At 45.4% G+C, this 12374-nt stretch overlaps 1 protein-coding gene across 1 annotated transcript in view; it reads right to left on the bottom strand.

The window, feature by feature from the left end:
• The window catches only part of MYO1E (myosin IE), a 395564-nt gene that overhangs the window by 207680 nt on the left and 175510 nt on the right, over positions 1–12374 (bottom strand).

Genomic DNA, 12374 nt, shown 5'->3' with positions numbered 1-12374 from the left:
CTGTGGTGAAATCTCCCAGCTGCTGGGGATTGGGTATACCACAGAAGGAAACACACTCAGGCTCCAGGGATGTAGGGAGGGGAGGTGGATGTCGTTGCAGTGGTGCTGAGTTTAGTCTCAGAAGAGACTTTCCTCGAGTCCTGGGTTAATGAGAAAACATGCTGTGCCTTTGCATATTATCTGGGGAAAGATTCTAAAATAAGGGGATAAAAACTCTGAGCTACAGGCTGAAGGCTGCTTCACATTACCTCAATCACTCTAGTATTTCTAATTAAGCTTACCTATCCCGATAATTTTAATATTCAAGAAAAACATGACAGAGGAATGGATAGATAGAACCTCTCAGAAGATCTATGTACAGTATACAGGATGCTTGACAAGATTCAACTACCCAGGGATAGACTGGAGTACGGGTCACTCCAACTGCACTAGGGAGACAGGATTTGTAGAAGCTGTGAAGGACTGCTTCATGGAGCAACTAGTCAAAGAACCGACGCGAGGGGGTACTACTCTTGACCTCATCCTAAACGGTTTAGGGGGGCCTGCAAGAGGGGTAGAAGTGGGAGGACCACTAGGCAACAGTGATCACAACATGATCAGATTCACATTAGAAAGTTGTTGCAGTCCTCCTACGTTGCTATGAGGGAAATGGTGGGGAGGAAGCTCAGAAACATCTTTAGGATGGAGACTGTGGGAAGCGCCTGGACCCTACTCAGGGACACCCTGCAGGAAGCACAGAGAATGTACGTCCCCAATTTCAGGAAAGGCTGCAAGAACAAGCAATCAAAGGACCCGGTTTGGATGTCAACAGAAGTAAAGAGGGCGATAAACGACAGAAAAGTATCTTTCCGGAGATGGAAAAAGGACCCAACGGAGGAAAATCACCAGGCGCACAGGAAATGCCAAAAGGAATGCCACCGGGAGGTTAGAAAAGCAAAAGAGAAATACGAAGAGGGGCTGGCCAAGGAGGCGAAAAACTTCAAGGCATTCTTCAGTTACGTTAAGGGGAAGCGACCAGCGAGAGAGGAGGTAGGGCCGTTGGACGATGGGGACAAGAAGGGAGTGATTAAGGAGGATAAAGAAGTAGCTGAGAGGTTGAACACGTTCTTCTCGTCGGTCTTCACGAGCGAAGACACATCTAATATACCAGACTCAGAGGAGCTCACGAGTGGGGAACAGGCTGAAAAATTAGAGCACATAGAGGTAAGTAGGGAGGATGTCCTCAAACAGATAGACAGGTTAAAATGCGGCAAATCACCGGGCCCGGACGGGATCCACCCAAGGGTTCTGAAAGAACTAAGACAGGAAATAGCGGGCAAAATCCAACATGTTTGCAACCTATCCTTGAAAACTGGTGAGGTGCCAGAGGACAGGAAATTGGCAAATGTCACACCGATCTTCAAGAAGGGATCGAGGGGTGACCCCGGGAACTACAGGCCGGTGAGCCTGACTTCAATAATAGGGAAGATGGTGGAAACTATGATCAAGGAAGGCATTAGCGAGCACATCGAGAGGAATGGCCTACTGAGAACAAGCCAGCACGGATTCTGCAAGGGAAGGTCGTGCCTAACAAACCTTCTGTACTTCTTTGAGGGAATAAGCAGTCGGATGGACAATGGGGAGCCCATAGACATCATTTACCTCGACTTTCAAAAGGCTTTCGACAAGGTGCCACATGAAAGGCTACTTAAGAAACTGTGGAACCACGGGGTGGGAGGGGATGTGCACAGATGGATCAAGCACTGGCTGTCGGGTAGACTGCAGAGGGTTGGAGTAAAGGGTCAATATTCTGACTGTGGGGAGTCACGAGCGGTGTGCCACAGGGATCGGTGCTAGGGCCTTTACTCTTTAACATATTCATCAATGACCTGGAAAAGGAGGCAAAGTGTGAGGTTATAAAATTCGCAGACGATACGAAACTGTGCAGCAGAGTTAGGACCAGGGAGGAGTGTGAGGACCTACAAAGGGACCTGGACAAGCTGGAAGACTGGGCAAACAAATGGCAAATGCGCTTCAACGTGGACAAATGCAAGGTCATGCATATAGGGAAAAAGAACCCGTTGTTCAGCTACAAATTAGGGGGGGTATTGTTGGGAGACAGCAGACTCGAGAGAGACTTGGGTGTGCTGGTGGATGCATCACTGAAGCCATCTGCACAGTGCGCAGCAGCCTCGATGCTGGGCATCATAAAGAGGGGCATAGCAACCAGAACACGGGAAGTCATCATGCCATTGTATCGAGCGATGGTGCGTCCACATCTGGAATACTGCGTTCAGTATTGGTCGCCGCACCTCAAGAAGGACATGGCGGTACTTGAGAGAGTCCAAAGGAGAGCAACGAAAATGGTAAAAGGGCTGGAACACTGCTCATACGCCGAGAGGCTGGATAGGCTGGGGCTCTTCTCTCTGGAGAAAAGGAGACTCAGGGGAGATATGATAGAGACCTTCAAGATCATGAGGGACATAGAGAGGGTGGATAGGACAGATTCTTCAGACTGAAGGGGACAGCAAATACGAGGGGGCATTCTGAGAAACTGAAGGGAGACAGGTTCAAAACAAATGCAAGGAAGTTTTTTTTCACCCAAAGAGTCGTGGACACTTGGAATGCGCTACTGGAGGAAGTGATCAGGCAGAGTACGGTACAGGGATTCAAGCAGGGATTGGATGGATTCCTGAGGGATAGAGGGATCGTGGGATACTGAGGGAGGTGCTGGGATGTAACACGGGTGTAGGAAGTTAACCAGGAAATGAGTAAACCAACCTGGTCGTGCATGTGTAGACCGGAGGGCTAGGACTTCGATAGGAAGGCAGGACTTAAATGGGAAACCAAGGTGGCAGGGGAGCCCCTTCTGATGATTCAGACAGGTCTTGACCTGTTTTTGGGCCACCGCGGGAGCGGTTGCTGGGCAGGATGGACCTGTGGTCTGACCCGACAGAGGCACTGCTTATGTTCTTATGTTCTTATTCATACGTATATTGAATTAATAAATTATTTTAAGGAGTAATCAATATATTCTCTGCTTAGAGGGAAATGGAGTGAAAGCCTGAATTAATCTAACATGTAAAAGCCTTCTAAAGAGTCACATTTCAAAGCCAGAGCCATGATCTAATCCTCTGGAGTCCTGCCAGGCAACCAGGGCACCACCTCAAAGAAATACCACAAAGATTATAAACTGTATTTAATAGTTTCTTCTTGTAGGTCTTCTGTATTTGGTAGTGAGATATATTAACATTGTGGTTCAATGTTATACTTGGGCATTCTTTTACTTAGAAAACCCAAGCATGAAGGATTTTCTGGATCAGAAACCAAAGTATTTCAACTTTCTGTGTCACATTTTAATGAATACTGTAAGCTAAGAACACATGGGGAGAACATCATTTGGTTTCACGTGTTTCTGCATAATTACTAATTTATTTATTTCTAAGCATTTGATATACTACAATTTATTTACATATCAGTATGGGTCACACATTAAAAATATTATCTACTAGTAATACCCTCCCAACCGTTGCCCCTAAAATTGTTTTCTTCATTGGAGTATTATGATGCTCAGAAAAGTACCATGCAGCCAGAAAAAGGACATCCTTAAAACGCAGACAAATCGGCTCAAAGCAGAAAATTCTCACTGCTAGGAGACTGACTTAGGAACACAGTTCAAGGGTCCCAACCTAGTGAAATGCCTTCCAGAATGCTACCAGAAATGCTACCAGAATTACCAAACAAATAATGAATATGGTCATAGAAGAGAGTAAGGATTCTAATACTATACTGTAATCCACCTGAGGACAAATTTGACACCAGAGGAAACTAGCAAATTTGAAGCACAGAGAGCATTCCAGAAGCTTAGGGAGGGACTCAAGTCTTTGGTTCGGACTATAGTTTTTTTCTGAAGTTATTCCTATATGTGGAAAGGGAGCAGAAAAGCTATGAAAAAGCAAAGGAGTTCACTAAGTGGCTTGAAACCTGGTGTAAAGAAGAAGGATGGGGTAGTACATGGAAAAATAACAGATGGACAGGGGTGCCCACACTTTTTTGGCTTGCAAGTTACTTTTAAAATGACCAAGTCAAAATAATCTACCAACAATAAAATTTTAAAAAACAGAAAGCACACTGTATGCAGAAAAATGTTAATTATTTGTATTAGGGTTTTTTTCAGAGGTCAAGGCAGATGACTTTAAAATATGCAATGTCATCTCAGTAACAACTATACAAAAATACACAAATATACCCCCTCCCCTTTTACTAAACCTCGATAGCGGTTTTTAGTGCAGGGAGCTGCGCTGAATGCCCTTCATAGCTCCCGAAGCTCATAGGCTTCCTGTGCTAAAAACCACTATCATGGTTTAGTAAAAGGGAGCCTTAGTGCAAAATATAGACAGCAGATATAAATTCTCAAAACGGACACATTTTGATAACTAAATTGAAAATAAAATCATTTTTCCTATCTTTTTGTCTGGTGATTTCATGAGTCTCTGGTTGCACGTCCTTCTTCTGACTGTAAATCCAATATTTCTTTCTTTCTGTCCCCCCCTTTTCTTTCTGTCTCTCTTTCTTTCTCTCTCCCCCTGCCCCCTCTTTATTTCTGTCTTTCTTTCTCTTTCTCTCCCCCTGCCTGCCTGTCTTTCTTTCTCTCTCCCCCTGGCCCCCAAACCATCGCACTGATTTCTCCACTTCCTCGATTCTTTCTCTCTCCCTGCCCTCCCCCCATGCCACCATGCCAATTTCTCCCTGCTTCCCAAGCCAGGCCTGGCGCGTACAAGTGCTGGACCCACAAGCCTTCACCTCCGACGTCAATTCTGACGTCGGAGAGGAAGTTCCATGCCAGCCAGGGAGTGACTGGCTGGCCCAGAACTTCCTCTTCAATGTCAGAATTGACGTCGGAGGTGAAGGCTTGCGGGTCCGGCACTTGTATGCACCTGACCTGACTCAGGGAGGCAGGAAGAACAAGATTGCAAAGGCAACGCGATTGACTCACGTTGCCTTTGCTATTTACTGGTCAATCGTGACCGACCATTTGGGCACCCCTGGACTACATCTTTCTGAGACAGCAGAAAGGACCCTTGGGGAGAAATTCAGACAGCATGACATTAAAACTGGAAGCTAGGGATGACAAAAGGAAGCAAGGAAATTCAGAAAGTCAGCCCCAGCAAAAAAAATGACAGCAGTGGGGAAGGTAATGTTAATATAGGAAACCATCTAAGCAACTCATTTAGTAACAGAGAGAGCAATAAGCACAAATGCTCATAGTCTAAGTAAAAAGATTTATGGTTTGCAAACCCTGATATTTGAGGAAGACTTGGATATTGTTGCTATTACAGAAACATGGTTCAATGATTCCCATAACCATACTAGGCTATAATCTTTTCAGGATGGATAGAAAAGACCAAATTGGCGGAGGAGTGGCAATGAAGGTGAAAAATAGTATAAATGCAAGGAAGAAGCGGTGGGGAGGGGGAGGAAAGAAATGATATGGATTGTCCTGGAAAAATAATATGGAACCTGTATCTATGCAGACCTCCAACACAAATGAAGAAGCTGAAAATATCCATAAGCTTGGGATGAAAAGGGAGGTGCTGTAGCTGGAGATTTCAATTGCTTGATGTGGATTGGAACGTCTCATTAGTGACAGAATTCATGATGGAAGGAATGATACTGGATCTGGTGCCTACAAATGGAAGAAATGTGTCCAATGTCTTGGAGGATGCCCATCTAGGCAGTGGTGATCATCACATGGTTTGATATATACCGTATTTTCGCGGATATAACGCGCGCGTTATACGTGATTTTACGTACCGCGCATACCCCTCGCGCGTTATATGCCTGAGCGCGGTATAGAAAAGTTTTTAAACATAGTTCCCACCCCGCCCGACGCCCGATTCACCCCCCCAGCAGGACCGCTCGCACCCCCACCCCGAACGACCGCTCGCACGCGCTCCCACCCGCACCCGCATCCACGATCGGAGCAAGAGGGAGCCCAAGCCCTCTTGCCCGGCCGACTCCCCGACGTCCGATACATCCCCCCCCCGGCAGGACCACTCGCACCCTCACCCCGAAGGACCGCCGACTCCCCAACAATATCGGGCCAGGAGGGAGCCCAAACCCTCCTGGCCACGGCGACCCCCTAACCCCACCCCGCACTACATTACGGGCAGGAGGGATCCCAGGCCCTCCTGCCCTCGACGCAACCCCCCCCCCCCCAACGACCGCCCCCCCCAAGAACCTCCGCCCGTCCCCCAGCCGACCCGCGACCCCCCTGGCCGACCCCCCACGACACCCCCACCCGCCTTCCCCGTACCTTTGTGTAGTTGGGCCAGAAGGGAGCCCAAACCCTCCTGGCCACGGCGACCCCCTAACCCCACCCCGCACTACATTACGGGCAGGAGGGATCCCAGGCCCTCCTGCCCTCGACGCAAACCCCCCTCCCCTCCAGCCGACCCGCGACCCCCCTGGCCGACCCCCACGACCCCCCCACCCCCCTTCCCCGTACCTTTGGAAGTTGGCCGGACAGACGGGAGCCAAACCCGCCTGTCCGGCAGGCAGCCAACGAAGGAATGAGGCCGGATTGGCCCATCCGTCCTAAAGCTCCGCCTACTGGTGGGGCCTAAGGCGCGTGGGCCAATCAGAATAGGCCCTGGAGCCTTAGGTCCCACCTGGGGGCGCGGCCTGAGGCACATGGGCCAAACCCGACGGGGTGGGGTGGGGTTAGGGGGTTAGGTGCGGGGTGGGGTTAGGGGGTCGCCGTGGCCAGGAGGGTTTGGGCTCCCTCCTGGCCCGATATTGTTGGGGAGTCGGCGGTCCTTCGGGGTGAGGGTGCGAGTGGTCCTGCCGGGGGGGGATGTATCGGACGTCGGGGGGGGCATCAGGCTTTCAGGATGGGGACAGACCTTCAAGGGAGGACAGGACTTCAAGGGAGGACAGTGCACGGAAAGTCAGGGGGGGTGAACGGAGAGTCGGGACAGCGCACGGAAAGTCAGGGCAGTGCACGGAAGTCAGGGGGGGTGAACGGAGAGTCGGGACAGCGCACGGAAAGTCAGGGCGGGCGAAAGGAGAGTCGGGCAGCATGCGCGTTATATGCCTGAGCGCGGTATAGAAAAGTTTTTGTACATATCATCGTGATTTCTGCGCGCTATACCCCTGTGCGCGTTTTACAATGGTGCGCGTTATATCCGCGAAAATACGGTATATGCAAAACAGAGTACAGACACAAAATTTCAGGCATGCTGATTTTGATAAAATGGGGGAAACACCTGAAGAGGGAGATGATGGCATGGGTAGGCATAGGAGAAGTGGAAGGGCAGTGGTCCAAGCTGAAAGCTGCTATAAATATGGCAACAGATCTCTATATACAAGGAAAGTAAACAAAAATAAGAGAAACAGGAAGCCTATATGATTCTCCAAACAAGTGGTTGAAAAAATAAGGCCACAAGAGGCTGTATTCATGAAATACCGAAGAATGCAACAAGAGGATCACAGAAAAGATTATGAGATTAAACTCAAAGAAGCCAAGAAGGAAACAGGAAAAAAAGCAAGGGCAGAGGAAAAAGAGAGATGACAAGACCTTTTTCAGATATATCAGGGAAAGGAGAAAGTCTAGGAATGGAATTGTAAGACTGAAAGATGCTGAGAACAGCTATGTGGAGAGTGATGAGGATGAAGCAAACGTGCTAAACAAATACTTCTTTTCAGTATTCAAAGAGGAAAATCCTGGAGAAGGACTGTGGTTGACTACCAAGGACATAGTTTCAAGTTTTATTATGGCTTGATATACTGCTTTAATTTCCAAAGCGGTTTACATCATACAACTTTTTTAAAAATATCATTTAAAAAGGGGTAGTGACATACATGCTATACATGCATATCTCAGAATGGAGTGGATATTGCACTGCTCATGGAAGAAAGCATTTATAAACAACTTGAAAATCTTGAAAATGGACAAAGCTATGGGGCCAGATGGTATATGTCCCAGAATACTGAGGGAGCTCAGAGAAATCCTGGTGGAAGCTCTTACGGATTTATTTAATAGATCTTTAGAGATGGGAGAGGTTCCATGGATTGGAGATGAATGGATATGTTCCTCTTCACATAAGCAGGACAGGGAAGAAGTGGGAAACTCCAGGCTGGTAAGCCTCATGTCAATGGTAGGAAAAATAATGGATTAGCCACTAAAAGAAAAGATAGTTAAGTTTCTAGAAACCAACAGATTGCAGGATCCGAGGCAACATAGATTTACTAAAGGAAAATCCTGCCAAATGAATCTGATTGATTTCTTTGACTGGGTGCCCAAAGAACTGGATAAAGGACATGCACTAGATGTAATCCACTTGGATTTCACCAAAGCCTTTGATTGGAGGAAATGAAGGCAAGTAGTGGAGCACCTCAGGGGACGGTAATGGAGCTAATTCTATCTCATATACAGTATTTATGAGAGACATTGTTGAAGGGTTAGAAGAAAAAGTTTGAATTTTTACGGATGAAGATCTCCTGTAGAGTGGATACCCCAGAAGGAGTAGAAACCATGAGAAGAGCTCTCCTAAAATTAGAAGAACGGTCAAAAGTCTGGCAGTTAAAATTTAATGCAAAGAGGTGCAGAGTGATGCACTTGGGGTATAAAAAAATGAAAGGAGACATACTAAATCTCTTACCCCCCCAATATCTGCAAAGACATTGCAGGTCATATCCTCTCTGCCCTTCTCTGTCCACTTTGAACAAAAACTCCTTACTCTTCATCAGAATCTACCAACCAGTTTAGCACCCAGCTGTTTATATTCAGTCACTAATATGAATTTGTAACGCAGTACTTTTTAAATTTTAATTTCCCTTCTAGCAGCCAACTTTCACAAATCATTAAGGCTATGAAACTTACTACCATCCCTCGAGACCCCATCTCTTTTAGCTTCATTAAGAGGTTCATTAAATTTTTGTCTAGAAACTCTCATTCCTTTCACTTCCAGCCTTTTAGAAGGTCATGTACCTATAGCTTGGAAGTCTGCCATTATAAGACCTAAGCTAAAAGTTCCCAACAATTCAGTCATGACTGTGGTAACTATCAACCCATTACTAACTTCCTATTTACATCAAAGATTCTGGAATTTATTGTCCATACCAAACTTCTAGACTTCCTTGATAAAACCCATACTCTTCACTCAAATCAGACTGGCATGGCTTTTGTCCACATCATAGCACCGAACCAACCCTTTTAAGCATTACTACGTACATTTGTTATCATCTAGATCAAGCCAAATTTGTTCTCCTCCTTTCTGTTGACCTCTCTGAAACTTTTACCCTAGTAGGCCATTCTCTTCTTTTACATCAGCTTCATCAGACAGGATTAAGGGTACTAGTTTGGTTCTCTTCATATCTCTCGGACTGTGTCTGTACAGTTAACAATGATGAGTCTATCGTCCTACTATTTTCCCTAGACTCCGGAGACCCACAGGGGTCAATTCTCTCTCCCACCCTCTTCAACATTTTTCTGGCTCCATTGCTCACTCTCCTCTGGTCCTTAGATTTCACAGCATTTGACTATGCTGACAACAACATACACAATATAAATCCACAATATAAATCAGAACTTAACACAAGTCACTTCTTGGCTAAGCAACAACAAACTATCCATTAACCCCAATAAATCACAAGCTGTACTTTTCACTGACCACATCAATAGACTCTCATAATGCCCATACTCCTTTGCTCTACACCTGCTCCTTTGGTCAGTAGTGTCAATATCCTGGGAGTCACTATTGAAACTACAAGCTTTGGATTCTGTGTGATCATTTTTATATCATTCAGCTCTGAACATCCTTATTTATTTCTTGGTCATTACCCAGCTTGATTATTGCAATGCTCTCTATCAAGGAATCAGATCAAAAAGCCTAAAGCACCTTCAAATAGTTCACAGTATGGCTATTAAATTACTCACTAGACACAGGAAATATGTCCATGTCATACCCCTCCTAAAAGAAGTCCATTGGTTACCTATTTCTCATCATATTAAATTCAAAGCCCTTCTCTTAGGGGTCCTTTTATCAAGCTGTGGTAGGGGGTTTAACGCGCATAATACCGCGCATTAAACCGCCTGCCGCACTAGACGCTAATGCCTGCAATGAGCAGGCGTTAGTTTTTTTGCCGGCCGTGGGGGTTAGCATGTGATGAAATGAGTGACGTGCTAACCCCGCTAGTGCGGCTTGATAAAAGGACCCCTTAGAATTTAAAATTTGCACAACAGGTGATCCTCTTTTTTCTCCTGGTTTACAATGCCCTACGGTCCAGCCGGAACACTGTATTCACTTCAAAACAACATACTCATTACTCCCTCATTCCATTCCATGGAAGTAAAACCTGGATATCTCAACCCGTCCTCTTTTTTCTGGAGCCATATAGTAACCCTAACAAGTTCACCCTATTTTCCATCTTTTCCGCCAGGGTCCTGAACTCTGGAACGTTTCACCGAATCACCATAGAGTCCACTCTTCCCTTTAACTCTTCAAGATAAACTTTAAAACATATTTGTTCACCGATGTCAACTGATAGGGGAAGGGAAACACGTAAGGGTTGCTATGCAGTCCAAACCTGCATTGTGGAAAACCTATTTTCTTATTGCAGTTCTCCCCTTCTTCCCCTATCTTTTGCAGTCCTCATCCTAATCTTCTTTCCTCTCTTGTTTCCTATATTAGATTGCAAGCTGCCTAAACGTCTATTCAAAGGGTGGGATAGTATATCCTTGAGTAATGTTGAAACTGAGCTGCATAGAGAAGGGTAAAAAATCAGCAGATGAAATTAGGTTTTGATGCCCCTACACAAGTCATTGGTGAGGCCCCACTTATTTATTTATTTATTTAAAAAATTTATATACCGCCTGGAGTCTCAGCGGTTTCACCAAGCAGACCGTAAGTCACTGCTCTTCCAAAGCTTGGACTTAAGATACTACATTTCCAACCCTTCAACCCAATGTTGTCCCTTAAATAACCCCCTCCAAGCTGTCCTCAAATCACTGTTCTTCCAAACTTGTGCGTAAGTTGCAGTATTGTCATTTTTCTGTCCAATGTAATCCACTGTGAATGTTAGTTTGTAACCCGTTCTGAGCTACTGGGAGGATGGGATAGAAATCAAGTCAAATAAATAAATAAATAAACATGAATCATACAACTGACAGATACACATCATTTTGAAGCAATAGCTCCACACACTGAAAACAACAACAACAAAAAAAAATACAACCTAAAAACCTTCAATATTATCAAAAAATGAAATATAAGAGAGGACCCAGAGCAAATTTGAAAGAAGCAGAGCAAAAATAAGCATCTACAAACAGCTTGGAATATTGTGTTCAATTTTGGAGGCCCTATCTTACTAAGGATGTAAAAGAGTTGAAGTGGCTCAGAAAAAAGTGATAAAAATGTTATAGGATTTGTGCCACAAGACGTATGAGGAGAAACTTGATGACCTGAAGATGTGTACCCTGGAGGAAAGGAGAGAAAAGGGCGATATGATACAGACATTCAAATATTTCAAAAATATTAATATGCAAACAAACCTTTTCCAGAAACAGGAAGTTGTTAGAACCAGATTTAGGTTGCAGGGGGTCAGGAAATACTTTTTCATGGAGAGTGTGGTAAATATCTAGAATGCCTTCCCATGGGAGGTGGCGGAGATGCAAATGGTAATGGAATTTAAAAATGCATGGGATAAATACAAAGGAATTCTGTATGGAAAGAATGAAACCAAACAAACTTAGCGATGCTTAGAGAGCAACTCCAGTATTTGGGAAGCAAGGCCAGTGCTGGGTGGACTTCTATGGTCTGTGCCCTGATTGCTGGAGAGATTCACATGGGCTGGAGTGATGCTTTAATGACAGCTTCAGTAGCTGGAGAACAAGGTCAGTACCAGGTAGACTTCTACGATTTGTGCCTTGAAAATGGTATATCAAGATGATGTTTTCATATGTAGTATCACATCATACCTTTTGCTATGAGTTTATATTGTTATGCAGACTGGATGGACCATCATCTACTATGTTAATAGATGAATGCTCAGTACATTTAAGGGACAATACTATAATGGTGCATCTACTGTATATGCATCCAGAGGGCATCTGTCCTATAAAGGAAAAATAAGTGCCTAATATCCTTTATAGTAGAATTTAGGCATGAACACTTATACCACCTGACAGAATTATCCCCTTAGGGCAGAAGCGTAGCGAAGGTGAGAGGCGTCCGGGGAGGTGGTGCCCTCCTTTCCTCTTCTTCGCCCCCCCACTCTCATCCGCTCCTTTCCTTCCCCTCCTGCCACCCGTGCGCCCCTTCTCTTCTTCCGTACCTCTTTAACATTCCCGGCGTAAGTAGCAACCCTAAACTGCTGCTTGTGCCAGCGTTGGC

The sequence above is a fragment of the Geotrypetes seraphini genome, chromosome 14 (assembly GCF_902459505.1).
Source record: "Geotrypetes seraphini chromosome 14, aGeoSer1.1, whole genome shotgun sequence".
NCBI lineage: Eukaryota > Metazoa > Chordata > Amphibia > Gymnophiona > Dermophiidae > Geotrypetes > Geotrypetes seraphini.
This window is presented reverse-complemented; position numbering and strand designations above follow the sequence as displayed.